The sequence below is a fragment of the Eschrichtius robustus genome, chromosome 1 (genome assembly GCF_028021215.1).
Source record: "Eschrichtius robustus isolate mEscRob2 chromosome 1, mEscRob2.pri, whole genome shotgun sequence".
In the NCBI taxonomy this organism is placed as follows: Eukaryota; Metazoa; Chordata; class Mammalia; order Artiodactyla; family Eschrichtiidae; genus Eschrichtius; species Eschrichtius robustus.
In genome coordinates this window covers 80,177,494-80,190,302 of record NC_090824.1, presented here as the reverse complement: position 1 = coordinate 80,190,302, position 12,809 = coordinate 80,177,494, and positions in this window count along the sequence as shown.

The following is a 12,809-nucleotide window of genomic DNA, read 5'->3' as shown; positions in this document are numbered from 1 at the left end:
ATCGTGACCGCCTCCTTCTTGGGGTCGTCGCCCTCGAGATGATTATCGGAGGAGGAGTCCTCCACCTCCCACACATCTCCAAGATGGAGAGCCTTCTCCGTCAGCCAGAGCAGGTCCCTTTCTAGATATAGGAGAAGAGAGAGATGACTGTCCCAGGAGAGAAATCACAAGCCGTCCCGATCTTTCTCTAGGTCTCCTAGCCGATCTAGGTCAAATGAAAGGAAATAGAAGACCACTTTGCAAGAGGAGTGGTGTACAGGCAATAACTTCATTTGACAGGAGTATGTACAGAAAATTCAAGTTTGGTTTGAGACTTCTGAAGCTTGGTGCACTTTTTAAATGTTTTAGTTGTTCACATTTGTTTGTCTCTTGGGACAGTGACCCATAAAGGTGTCATTCTCTATGGTTTGAAATGGGTCACATGAGGCATGTGATATGAAGAGTTGTTACCTTCCAATGTTCCCTTAAGCAAAATTGAATTTGCTTTGAATTTTTGGTCTTGCCTAGACTGATAATAAAACTTTAACTCCTGCCCACCTAAAGTGTGATGTTTACTATTATGGAAACAACACTGGCAAACATGGAAAAGACTTTCTGTAGCTGGGATATGGTATGCAGCTGTAGTTAAGCAAGCAGTCTTTAAAAGGTGCTGTGAACACAAGCCAGCAGGTAAAAATGAAAGCCGCACCCTTACCCTAGATTAGAGGTTTAAAAATTCCACTAGTCTTCACACGGGACAAGAGGTTGTCCAGGGAGTTGAGAATCTAAGAAGTTTCAAGGAAGTTAGTTTACCTTTGAGTTAGGTCATAAGTCCCCTCTGTGATTGCTGTACATGAATACATAGCTCTTTGTAATATTTTTTGGAAATCTGAGATGATCAAGATACCAATGTCCTGCCGGATTAAGAGTATTGTAGAGCTGAACTTTGAGTTACTGTGCAATTTTTTTTTTCATGCTGTCATTTGTAATATGTTTTGTGAGAATCCTTGGGATTAAAGTTTTGGTTGCAAAAGAAAAGAAGAAAAGAAAAGAATCCGCCTGCCAGTGCAGGGGACACAGGTTCAAGCCCTGGTCCGGGAAGATCCCAGGTGCCGCAGATCAACTAAGCCCGTGGGCCACAACTACTGAGCCTGCGCTCTAGATCCTGGGAGCCAGAACTACTGAGCCCCCATGCACAACTACAGAAGCCCGCACGCAACGAAGACCCAACGCAGCAAAAAAAAAAAAAAAAAAAAAAAAAGACGCTACTGGCCAGGTGATCAAGGGTAAAATCATTTGTCATAAGTCCCGTTGATGGTGTGTATCCTTGATGTGACCTGAGGAGAATGGCATTTTTATCTCTGTCTGGATCTTCCGCCCCAAACCCCATAACTCCAGACCAACCATAAGAAAACATCAGAAAACAAACAGACAAACAAATTGAGGGACAAAATACCTGACCAGTCCTCCTCAAAACTTTCAAGGTATCAAAACCCAGGGACATCTGAGAAATGTCACAGCCCAGAGGAGACTGGGACAGAAAAAGGATGTTAGGGGAAAACTAGGGAAATGCTAATGAAGTGTGGACTTTAGTTAATAACAATGTATCCATCTTGGTTCCTTAGTTGGATAAACATGTCATACTAACGTACTAACGTGTTGGAGATAGGGTTACTGGGTCAGGGTCCACGGCACTCTACACTCTGTACAGATCTTTGCCACTTTTTTGTAACTCTAAGCTATTCTAAAATTAAGCGAGTACTGAACAGAGATAAGAATGTTATTTCCCTGATTTGAACATGCCTGAGTTTCTTTTCATGGTCACATTTTTGCTATCTGGATGTGTCTTGGAATCAGTAGCAAAGGAGAGTTGCCAGCCCCTGGAAAGATGTGGGTGGTTTGCAGGTGGCTTGCTCTGGAGCTGAAGACCACGGTGGGAAGTCTGCAGCCTCGGGCTGCACTTAGAACCATGGGAGGGGATGGGCCAGCTCAGTTAGGGATGGAACCTATAAGTAAAACTTTTTTCTTTTCCATTATGGCTTATCACAGGATGTTGAATATAGTTCCCTGTGCTAGACAGTAGGATGTTGTAGTTTATCCATCCTATATTTAATAGTTTGCATCTGCTAACCCCAAACTCCCAATCCAACCCTCCCTCACTCTTTCTCCCCCTTGGCAACCACAAGTCTGTTCTCTATGTCTGTGAGTCTGTTTTTGTTTCGTAGACGAGTTCATTTGTGTCGTATTTTAGATTTCACATATAAGTGAGATCATATGATATGTGTCTTTCTCTTCTGACTTACTTCACTTAGTATGGTAATCTCTAGGTCCATCCACATTGCTGCAAATAGCATTATTTCATTCTTTTTATGGCTGGATAATATCCCATTGTATATATGTACCACATCTTCTTTATCCATTCATCCATCAGTGGACATTTAGGTAGCTTCCATGTCTTGGCTATTGTAAATAGTGCTGCAATGAACATTGGGGTGCATGTATCTTGTCTTTCTTTTTTTTTTCTTTCTTCCTTTCTTCCTCCCTTTCTTTCCTCCTTTCTTTCTTTCTTCCTTTCTTCCTTTATTTCTTTCTTCCTTTCTTTCTTCCTTGCTTCCTTCCCTTCTTTCTTTCTATCTCTCTCTCCCTCTCTCTCTTTCTTTCTTTTTCTTTCTTTCTTTCTTTTTTTTTTTGTCACACAGCATGTGAGATCTTAGTTCCCTGACCAGAGATGGAACCCATGCCCCCCGCACTGGAAGCACGGAGTCTTAACCACTGGAGCACCAAGGAGATCCCAGGGGTGTGTGTATAGTTTTGAATTAGAGTTTTCTCCAGATCTATGCCCAGGAGTGGAATTGTGGGACCCTATGGCAGCTGTATCTGTTGCTGCACGTCTCACATCAACCACCTGCACTCCAATCCTTGCTCTCAACGTCATCTTTGGGGAACCCAACCTGCGACAGGGACCTTGACAAGAAGAAATGGCTCAGGGAAAAGCTACCTGCACAGGGAGGAGATAGAGGCCATCGCCCCTGGGGTGCGGCGCGGAGAGTGGGCACAGAGATTTGTCATTTCACCCCCGATGCCCATCTCAGCCCTCCTGGCTGCCCCACTCTAGGTCACCTCGGGATACAGAGGTGACCCGGTTAGAGTCCCTGCCTGTGCAGGAATCTGGGGGCACCAGCGGGTCTGAATAATATTAGTGCAGGGTCTCCCCTGCGGCACTGGGGTTATTCGGGGCGGGTCATCCTCTGCTGAGGGCCCCTCCTGGGCACTGTGTGGGGTTTAGCAGCAGCCCTGGCCACACCCCTTTGATTCCAGGGGCCCCTCCCCCCCAGTTGTGACAACCACAGATTTTCCCCACACATCACGGAAGAACTGGGTGAGGCGGGGGCAGGATGGCCCTGGGCGAGGACAGCTGTGTTGAAGCAACCAGCCTGGCCCAGGGCAAGGTCTGCCCCAATCCCGTCAGCGCCTGCATTTAGACCTGCCCCTTTCCTCTCCCACCTCCTCTGCCCTGCAGTGGTCTCCGAGACATCATTGCCATGTGATAAATCACACCTTCTCACTCGACTGTTTGCTGCCCTCGCTAGAACGTGAGCTCTTTGAGGACAGGGATGCTGTTATGTCCCCAGCACCTAGAAGAGTGTCTGCTGTGTAGTAGATGCTTCATAAATACTTGCTGAATAAAGGAGTTGAATAAAGGGATGAGTGGATGGATGAATGAAGGTTACAATGGAAGGAGGGGGGAGATTCCCTTTCTGGCTCTCGGGGGTTGGGAGATCAAGTGAAAGATCCGTCCTAAATAGGCTGATCAGCCTTCTGGGGTTCCCCGGGACTGAGGGTTTCCCCAGAGTTCCAGCGCTCAAACCTGAGCGGTCCTGGGCAAACTGGGGGCGGGTGTTGGTCACCCTATCTAAACACAGTAACAATTCCAGCTGCAATAGCAATGGCCAATGACCTCTATGGTCTTATTGACCATGCACAGTTCTTTACCTGGCAGGGAAGGGTGGGCCGGGATGGGAATTCTGGTGATCCAGGGCGGGTGAGGGCACACCCCGGGCTTGTGTAGGGGAGTCCAGGAAGGTTCTGGAGGAAGTGACAGTGACACAGGGGGGAGGGAGGAGTCTAAGGAAGAACATCCCACATGACAACGTGTGCCAATGGCCCTGGGCCCAAGGTCACACCTGACCAGGGCTTGCCTTTTTTTTTTTTTTTCTAATTTACTTTTTCCCACATGGATATGCAATTGTCCTAATGCCATTTATTGAAAACTCCTTAATTTCCCCACTTTCTGTCATATCAAGTTCTCATAGATCTGTTTCTGGACCTTTATTCTATACCATAGAGCTATACGTCCCATCCTTGCACGACTAGGGCTGTTTCATCACTATAACTTTATTTTTTATTCATTTATTTTTCTTGGCCATGCCGTGCGGCATGTGGGATCTTATTTCCCTGACCAGGGATCGAACCCGCGCCCCCTGCCAGTGGAAGCTCGGAGTCTTAATCACTGGACCTCCAGGGAAGTCCCCAGGGTTTGCTTTGACATCCATCGAATGGTGGCAGGTGGGCACGGGGAGCAGCTGTCTGTGAGCCATCCTGTGTAGAAATGCAGGCTGGAGGGGAGGACAGATGGAGCGGGAGGGGAAGAAGCGGAGGAGGGAGGGAGGGCGGGCGAGAGACAGACAGAGCATGAAAGCTGAAAAGAGCTCCTAGTGCCGGGAGCCTTGGAGCCAGAGCCTGGGAGCCAGGGTGACTGGCTCTCCTCCCTGGTGTGTGTGTGTGTGTGTTGCGGGGGGTGGCTCTGGGCTTCTCAGGCTGGGAATGGGGTGCACAGAGCAGGGACGGAGCAGGGACCCTTCTCTCTGGGACCTCGTGGGCCATCCTCAGCTCACAAAGCTGAGCCACTCCTGGCCCTACGAGTGGGGGGGCTTATCCTCCCTGTCCCCTGGATCACACCCCCTCACACACAACTTCCCCGTGTGTGTTCCCAGCAACCAAGAGAATCTGTTTTTAAAAGATTTGGGGGAGGGGGGTAAACATACAAACAAGAGCAGAATGGATACTTTTTCAGAATGTGAATGGCTCTGTGTAAGCCCACCCCCAGGGTAACCACAGTCCTGACCTCTAACACCCTTGACGAGTCAGCCTTGGTCTGGGCTTGCGGACCCACGGAAGCTTCCTCATCCCCTCCTTCAGATCCCGTCTCTCCCTTGGCGTCTTTGTGAGAAGCACCCGGGGAAGTGGGACTGCTAGGCTGTACTGCTGCTAGAACTCCACCTGGGCTCCACCAGGCTCCAGCCCCCCACCCTGTGCACCTCTCTGACCCTGAGGCACCTCAACTGGTAGCAGCCGCATCACCTTCCCTCCTGGGACTTGTGACACTTAAGGGAGACACCGCAAGGACAAGCCTTTGGCTCCCTGGCTGGCAAAGAGCAGGTGCTCAATTGTCATAAGTGTCCGTATCAGTGAGGGTTCTCCAGACAAACAGAATCCATAGGGTGTGTGTGTGTATATACACACACACGTACATATGTACACGCGTACAAAAATATACAGCAGTGTATCTATGCAGTATGCATACACACATATACACATATAGTATATACAATACACACCTACCTGTATACACACATATAAAAGGCATAGTTTGTATATCTACAGTATGTATACACACATATGCACATAACATATACAATACCCACATACATAGACACTATACATACACACATATAAAATGCATCGTTTGTATGTATACAGTATGCACACATACGTATAACATATGCAATATACACACCTAGGTACATATATGTCATACATATAGACACACATACAAAGATATTTAGGTGTGTATATAGACAGTATACATACATACACATATAATACATGCAATACGTACACGTACATACATATAGACACACATATACACCTACATATAAAAGCATATAGCATAAAAATATATATGTACTGTATATATAAATTCATCGTATGTACACGTACATATATCATATATATCAGATATATACATATATACAATGTATACACACACATACACACCTATATGTAAATATGCGCATGTACATACACATATAAATACATACGCAAGTGTGTATATAACAGTATATACATATATACATGTAACACCTAGAAACATATACACATACAGGTATACAACATATATACACACCTATATATAAATACACACTGTATACATACATACAGTGTACATAAACTGTATATCTACACACACCCATATATCAATATATGGGTGTGTGTATATACACAGCATGTTCACATTTATAAAATGTATACTATATATATGCACATACATACATGTATACAATATATACACACAAATATATAGGCTTGTATGTATACTGTATATAGTACTTACACACATACTACAAACGCACGCACATATAAACATACGTGTATACATATATATAATATGTATGCACACATATAGAAATTAATAGGCTTGTATATATTCAGCATTTTTACATATATAGTTTTGTTTTAAGGAGTTGACTCATGTGACCGTGAGGCAGGCAAGTCAGGGCAGGACTCTGGGCTGGAGACACAGGGAAGAGCTGATGTCCCAAGGCCATTGGAGGAACAGTTCCCTCTTTCTTCGGAACCTCATTTTTCTCTCCAGTCCTTCAGCTGATGGACGAGGCCCACCCACGCCACGGCATTGACAATCTCCTTTACCCAAGGTGGACCAATTTCAGTGTTCATCTCTTCTGAAAAATACCTTCCTGGCCACATCTGGAATAATGTTTGTGGTTGCCGGGGCCCCACGCAGTGCGCACATGAGATTAACCATCCCCGTGGCGATGATGACACTTTATTTTCTCCCTTGACCATTGTCACTACTATTCCAATTAAAATGGCAGCGCCATGAGGGCAGGGCATTTCCTTTTTTGCCAGTACTGAGCGTCCAGGGTCTGGTGCCTAGCATAGGCTAAATACAGGGCATTTTTGTGAACAGAAGCCGGGATTCCGGCTGTCATATTTAATGAGGAATTATAGTCTTATTATTGGGTGGGGGTGTGTGTGTGTGTGTGTGTGTGTGTGTGTGTGTGTGTGTGTGTGTGTGTGTGTGTGTGTCACGGTACGTCAAGGGCGGGAGTCGAACCCGCCACCCCAAGCCCCGAGGGGGTCTCCCCGGGTCCCGACTTCGGGCCGGTGCGGGTGGCCGGGGGCAGCCGAAGACGTGCGTGCGTGCGTGCGTGCGTGCGTAGGTGGAGCGGGCGAGTCCACGGGGTGGGCGGCGCGCGCGCGCCGCGAGTGAGTGGTTCAGCCCGGCCCCGGCTCATTGTGCTCGCCTCACGCCGGCCCGAGTTGGCGGCAGCGCTGGAGGTCCCGGGCCTGTGACCACAAAGAGGGAGCCGGGGGCCAGACGGGAGCGCGGCGGCGGCGGCGGCGGCGGTGGCTGAGGTCCAGGCCAGGCCCCCTCCCCTCAGCCTCCCGCCCGCCCGCCTGCCCGCCTGCCCCGCCCCCGCCGGCGGGCGTCCCGCCCCTCCCCCCAACCGCCAGACTAGCCTGGTGCGGGGGCCGCGCGCGAAGACATGGGGGAGAAGTTGGAGCCCAGGCTGGAGTCGTCCGTGGGGGCCGAGCCCGCCGTCTACCCGTGGCCGCTGCCGGTCTACGTGAGTGCCACCCGTCCCCTCTTCCCGGACCCCCGCCCCTCTTCCCCCACGGCGCGCGCTGAGCCCACCGAGAAACGGAGCGACTCGAGTCGCCAGACCCTCTTTGGAGCCCCCCTTCCCGCCCCGCCGTGGTTCTCCGCGGCCGTGTCCAGCCCCCGCGCGCAGGGTGGGCAGAGGGGAGCCGGGGCCGGCCGGGGGCGCAGACTCGGCCGCGGGGACCCCGCGCTTCCGAGGGGCGCCCGAGCCGGGCTGCCGTTGGCTCTGTAGGGCTGGGGACCCCGGTCCCCCCGGGCCTGGACTGCCGGCGGGCTTGCCCTTCCGTACTTCATGATCTGACATGTAGGGTTTCTTTTTCCTGGTAGTTTATTCTTAGCGCTGTCAACGTGCTTAGCTTTTTTATTTTTGAGGACACCCTTTCCTTCCTCTCTCCAGTTTTTTGTGTTTTTGTTTTGTTGTGTTTTAGGTAGGCATTTTGTCCCTCTGATCTTGAGTGGGTGGGCTGGCTGGACCCTTGGAGAGGAGGCGTTGTCTCCCCTAATTTGAGTGGGTGGGCTGGCAGGGCCCTTGGAACGGAGGCATTGTGTCCTGTAATTTTAGTGGGTGGGCTGGCTGGACCCTTGGAGAGGAGGCATCCTGTCCCCTGATCTTGAGTGGCCTTTGGCAAATGACACGCCGAACGGAAATTTACACAGGCGTCCGGTGATTCCAGAAATGCAGGGTGTCCGGGCAGGTGGGCGCCCGGCCTCTCGTCCCCCGTGGCGGCGTGGTGCGCGTGTTGTTGTCTCAGGGTTTACGCTTGGGCCCTGCAGCCCACCTTCGGGAGGGAAAGCGCAGCGGGCGCCTTGGGCCGGCGCCTTTGGGGCGCCCTTTCGTGCGCTCGGCTTGCGGGGGACCGGCCTGCAGGGGAGCCGGCGGGGAAGCCCGCGCGACCCGCCGCCCCTCGCGCGGGCTCCGTGTGTCTCAGTTTGTGGAAACTGTGTCGCGGCCGGGTGCGGGTCGGGACGCTGGGACCGCCTGGGAGCCGTTGTTGACTCCGGTCCCCGGTTCTCCGCAGTTCTCCGAGGTCGGAGGGTTTCCAGCCCGCCACTGCGCGCTGGCGCCTTCTATTTTTTGCTCTTCCTGTGGCCAGAGGCGCGGCTGAGTTGTGCACCCATCCCTCACTCTCCGTGTCCCTCTTCCTTTATTGTCTGGTTACTCGCTGGTTACTTTCCTCCCTCCCATTTTATCATTATCTGTGAGTTTTATTAACATGACGTTTACTCCCTCTTTTAAATTAATAATGAAGGAAACTGTGAAATGGTACTTTTATCTTTAATGGCTGATGCTGTAAAAGTGACAATTGCAATGCAAGCATCTTTCCCTCACTTGACTCCTGTCATGCATCTCAGTAGTGTCTCTGTGACAGGACTTGAAATGATAGCACCCACATCTCTTGCAGCTCATTCACACTGAAGGGATATAATCCTCGGTTTGCTATCACAGCCACTTGCCCAGCTCAGACTGTGATGTCACAAACCAAAGATGATTCTCCCTCAGCAGGAAGAAGCCGGAGAGATGAATCTCCCCCATGATGGACCATCAGCCTTATTCAAATTTGGTCACTTCATGAAGAAAAATTAACCATAATAAAGATCAAAGATACCGGCTAGTTGAAATACCCTGTTGAATTAAGCTTGAAAAACTTTTCCATGATACTGGAATGAAGGAAGTTCTTTCAAAATTCTAAGGAAAAATTTGAGAGTTATAATAATGCAGATATCAGTAAATATTTATGGAATTAAAAATACTATGTAGTGCTGGTCCCTTTAAATGTTAACACTTAAAAATAACTTATAGGTATGTTTCTTATTTTCTATGCAAAATTATGTGGCTTGCTATTTCAGACAAAGATGACATATCAATCTGAAAAGAGTCGGCAAAGACACAAAATGGATGTACTTTCTCTTGACCTATACACCTACTTTTATGTTCTCATGGTTTAAATAAAAAGTACAGCTTTTGGGTTATTTAAGAAGAGCAGAAGCTAAAAATACAGTACTAAATATCATTGCAAGGATTTGGTAGCCAAAACATTTGCTCCATTTCTAGGAAAGAATCCATTAAGACAAAATTATATTACTTTTATAATATAATACTTTTTATATCATGTGCGCTTGAAAAACATTCTAAGTTACAGAAACAATTAGACAGTCATTGAGTACTCCCCAAGATGTTCAAAATCTCTTTAGTTGTTAAATCTATCAACACACAACACAAAAACTCTCATAAATAAACCACATCTTCAGGTATCCAACCAAATCTTCTAGCATAAAATTCCTTATCCGTTTGTACCCATGAGATGCTAAAGTTGAAGCAGTTTTCAACTTGAATCATTGATAAATGATGTGTTAAAAATTAGCTAATGTTTTTATTCTTTACTTTTTCACTTAAAATGAAGAAGAAACTGTAGATTGGGCTAATTTGGAATAAATTGCTATAGAGTTGTTTTTGGAAAGCTGTTATTTAAATCTCAATAATCATTATTCAGAATGGGTTATTATAGAGGAATAGCTTGATTTAGATAGGAAAGAGAAATGAAGGTTCACTGGGACTGATGCTAACCAGGGCTAAAGGGGAGGTGGGTTTGCTCATCCATTGTCTTTAGAAGATAAATCATAGAAGCAACGTCCCTAACCTGGTGGGACCTGGGTCTCTTTGTACATTACAATGAGTAAATAAAATCCAGAAGACTTGAGGAATGTCATTTTATACCCCCTTCAGTTCTATCTATTGGAAGCAAATTGTTTGAGTATAATATTGTTAATCTCTTCTTTTTGCCTAAGTTAAACAATTCTTTGAGTTGAAATAGTTTTGTAACTTAAAAAATATATGCCTATTTTCAAAGCATGTCAGGTTACAAAATATAATGAGGAAAAAGATGAATTCTTAAGGGTTCAGGTCCATGTCAGTACAGTTAAAAAATACTTTTAGTGAGGGCTGGTATACAAAGTATTTTGAAATTTTTAAATAAACATTTTTCTCTGCAACAAATTGATACACTACAGTATTACTGCTTGTATTTGAATTGCTGCTTTCCTTTACTGGAAAATGACGGGTGAATTTCTGTAATGAATTCCGACTTATGACATTTAAGGTTATTTATAGACTGTCTTGAAGAGAGTGATGGGATCATGTAATTTACTCTATTAATTAAAAGTTGAAAGAAGGAAAGAATTCAGTGAAATGGAAGAATTTCAAATTTGACTTATCAGGCAAGTACTGAATAATTACTTTAGATAGATTTCCCTATATTATCGGAAGATAATCTCCTATATCATCTCTTACCACCATCAGAAAACCACCCCCCAAAAGGGGGACCTCATTCATATTGAAAATAACTTCTTAACGTGCAGGCATTACAGTAGGGCATTCTAGACACTGGGGGAGGGAAAAACCATTGTATTTTTTTCTAACATTCATGTTCAACTTATTTCCAAAGTTCTTTAAAGTGTGGCATTCTTACAGGTAGACAATGTTGCTGAACAAGCGTTTGTTTCTTCCCTGTTCTTCCCCCAGGCTCAAAGATTTGGAAAGAGATAGTTAACAGAAAAGGTAAGGTAATCTCCACCTTAACAAAATATATGATCAAATGTGACCATTTGACAGATACTATGTAGTTCATAAAAACAAAATTAAGTGGAATTGGCTCTCTTTTCCCTAAAGTTGAGGATGACGTGGATGTTTCTGTCTAATGTGCTGTACTAATAGGCTATTATGGGTTAGCTTTTGGTAACTCATCGAGTTTCCCAGTCTGGGTTCCGTACCATCAAGTCTGGATTATAACTTGTCCTGGTCACACTGTTTTTCCAAATCAGTTTTGTTCTAGTACTCTATTATGTGTCTGTTTCACCTCTAATCTTTCCATTTGTCACCACTCTGGAGATGGTGTGTGATATGATCTTAACGGAAACATCAGGAACATGTCTTGCGAATATTTAGTTTTCTTTTTGGCCGGCTCAGCATTGCCTGCCATTCAGTCATTGTTATGTGACCAGGCAGTGTAACTATTTGTGTATTAGTCCATTGGTTCCTACCTTGGGAATGTGGAGACTTGTAAACCTCTGTCCTTCCCTTAGGAATGCATGAAGGAGAAACGGAATCTCTTGCGTGAATTTCTGCAGACAGAAATAAAGAATCAGTTGTGTGACTTGAAAACCAAACTACATAGAGAAGAATTATCAGAGGTAAGTCGTCAGCATCCCGGCGGCTAGAAAACGTTTCCTCCCATGTAACTTGTCTGTGACCAGGGAGGCAGAATAATCCCACCTCTCCCTGTTCCCTGATAGTTATGAAGGAAGCGCCTGTGTTTCCTTATTCTCTCATGGCCCCTTGTTTACAGTCACTGCTACTTAAATGATCCTTTCCTGCTGTAGGAGGGCTACCTGGCTCAAGGCAGATCCCTTTTAAATAAAGATTTGTCCTTGGAGAACAGAGCTCATGCTTTCAGTTGGGAAGTGAACGGCTGTCTAGAAAACGGGAGCCAGACAAGTGGTGAGGAGCGCAGAGTGGAAATAGCAGAGAAAAACAAGTCCCCCAAACCTGTTTCCAAACTTTGCATGCCCAGGAGAAGCAAGTCCGATGGAGAAACAAACTGTAAGAGCGCTTGACTCGTTTGACCTCGTTGGAATCTGGTGCCACCTAAGGGGAGGACAGACTTGGCGCCATAGGGTCTGTCTGTTCCCCCCACACACAACCCCTCCACCGGCAGTACTTGTTTTTTGTGTATCCTTTTTTTTGGTGGGGGGATGGCTGTGTTGCTCGGCTTGTACCATCTTAGTTCTCCAACCAGGGATCGAACCCCGGCCCTTGGCAGTGAGAGTGCCGAGTCTTAACCACTGGACCGCCGTGGAATTCCCTCTTGTGTATACGTCTAACTAGCTTAGATATATACTTTAAATTTTTGTCTTCAACCAAGTTATAGAGCATTAGATCCCCAAATGCGGTTGAATTTATGAGGTATAAGATAACAGGAGCTGCTGATATCTATGACTTGTAAGTTACATGCCTGTTTAAGCTAAACATTTATTCTTAGACTCCTTCCCCACTTGTAGTCAGAGTAACTCTTCTGGAATTTTTAAAAAAAGAGCATGGGACTTGAGCTCAGGTCAGGTGCTTGGCCACTTCATCTTTTGACGAAAT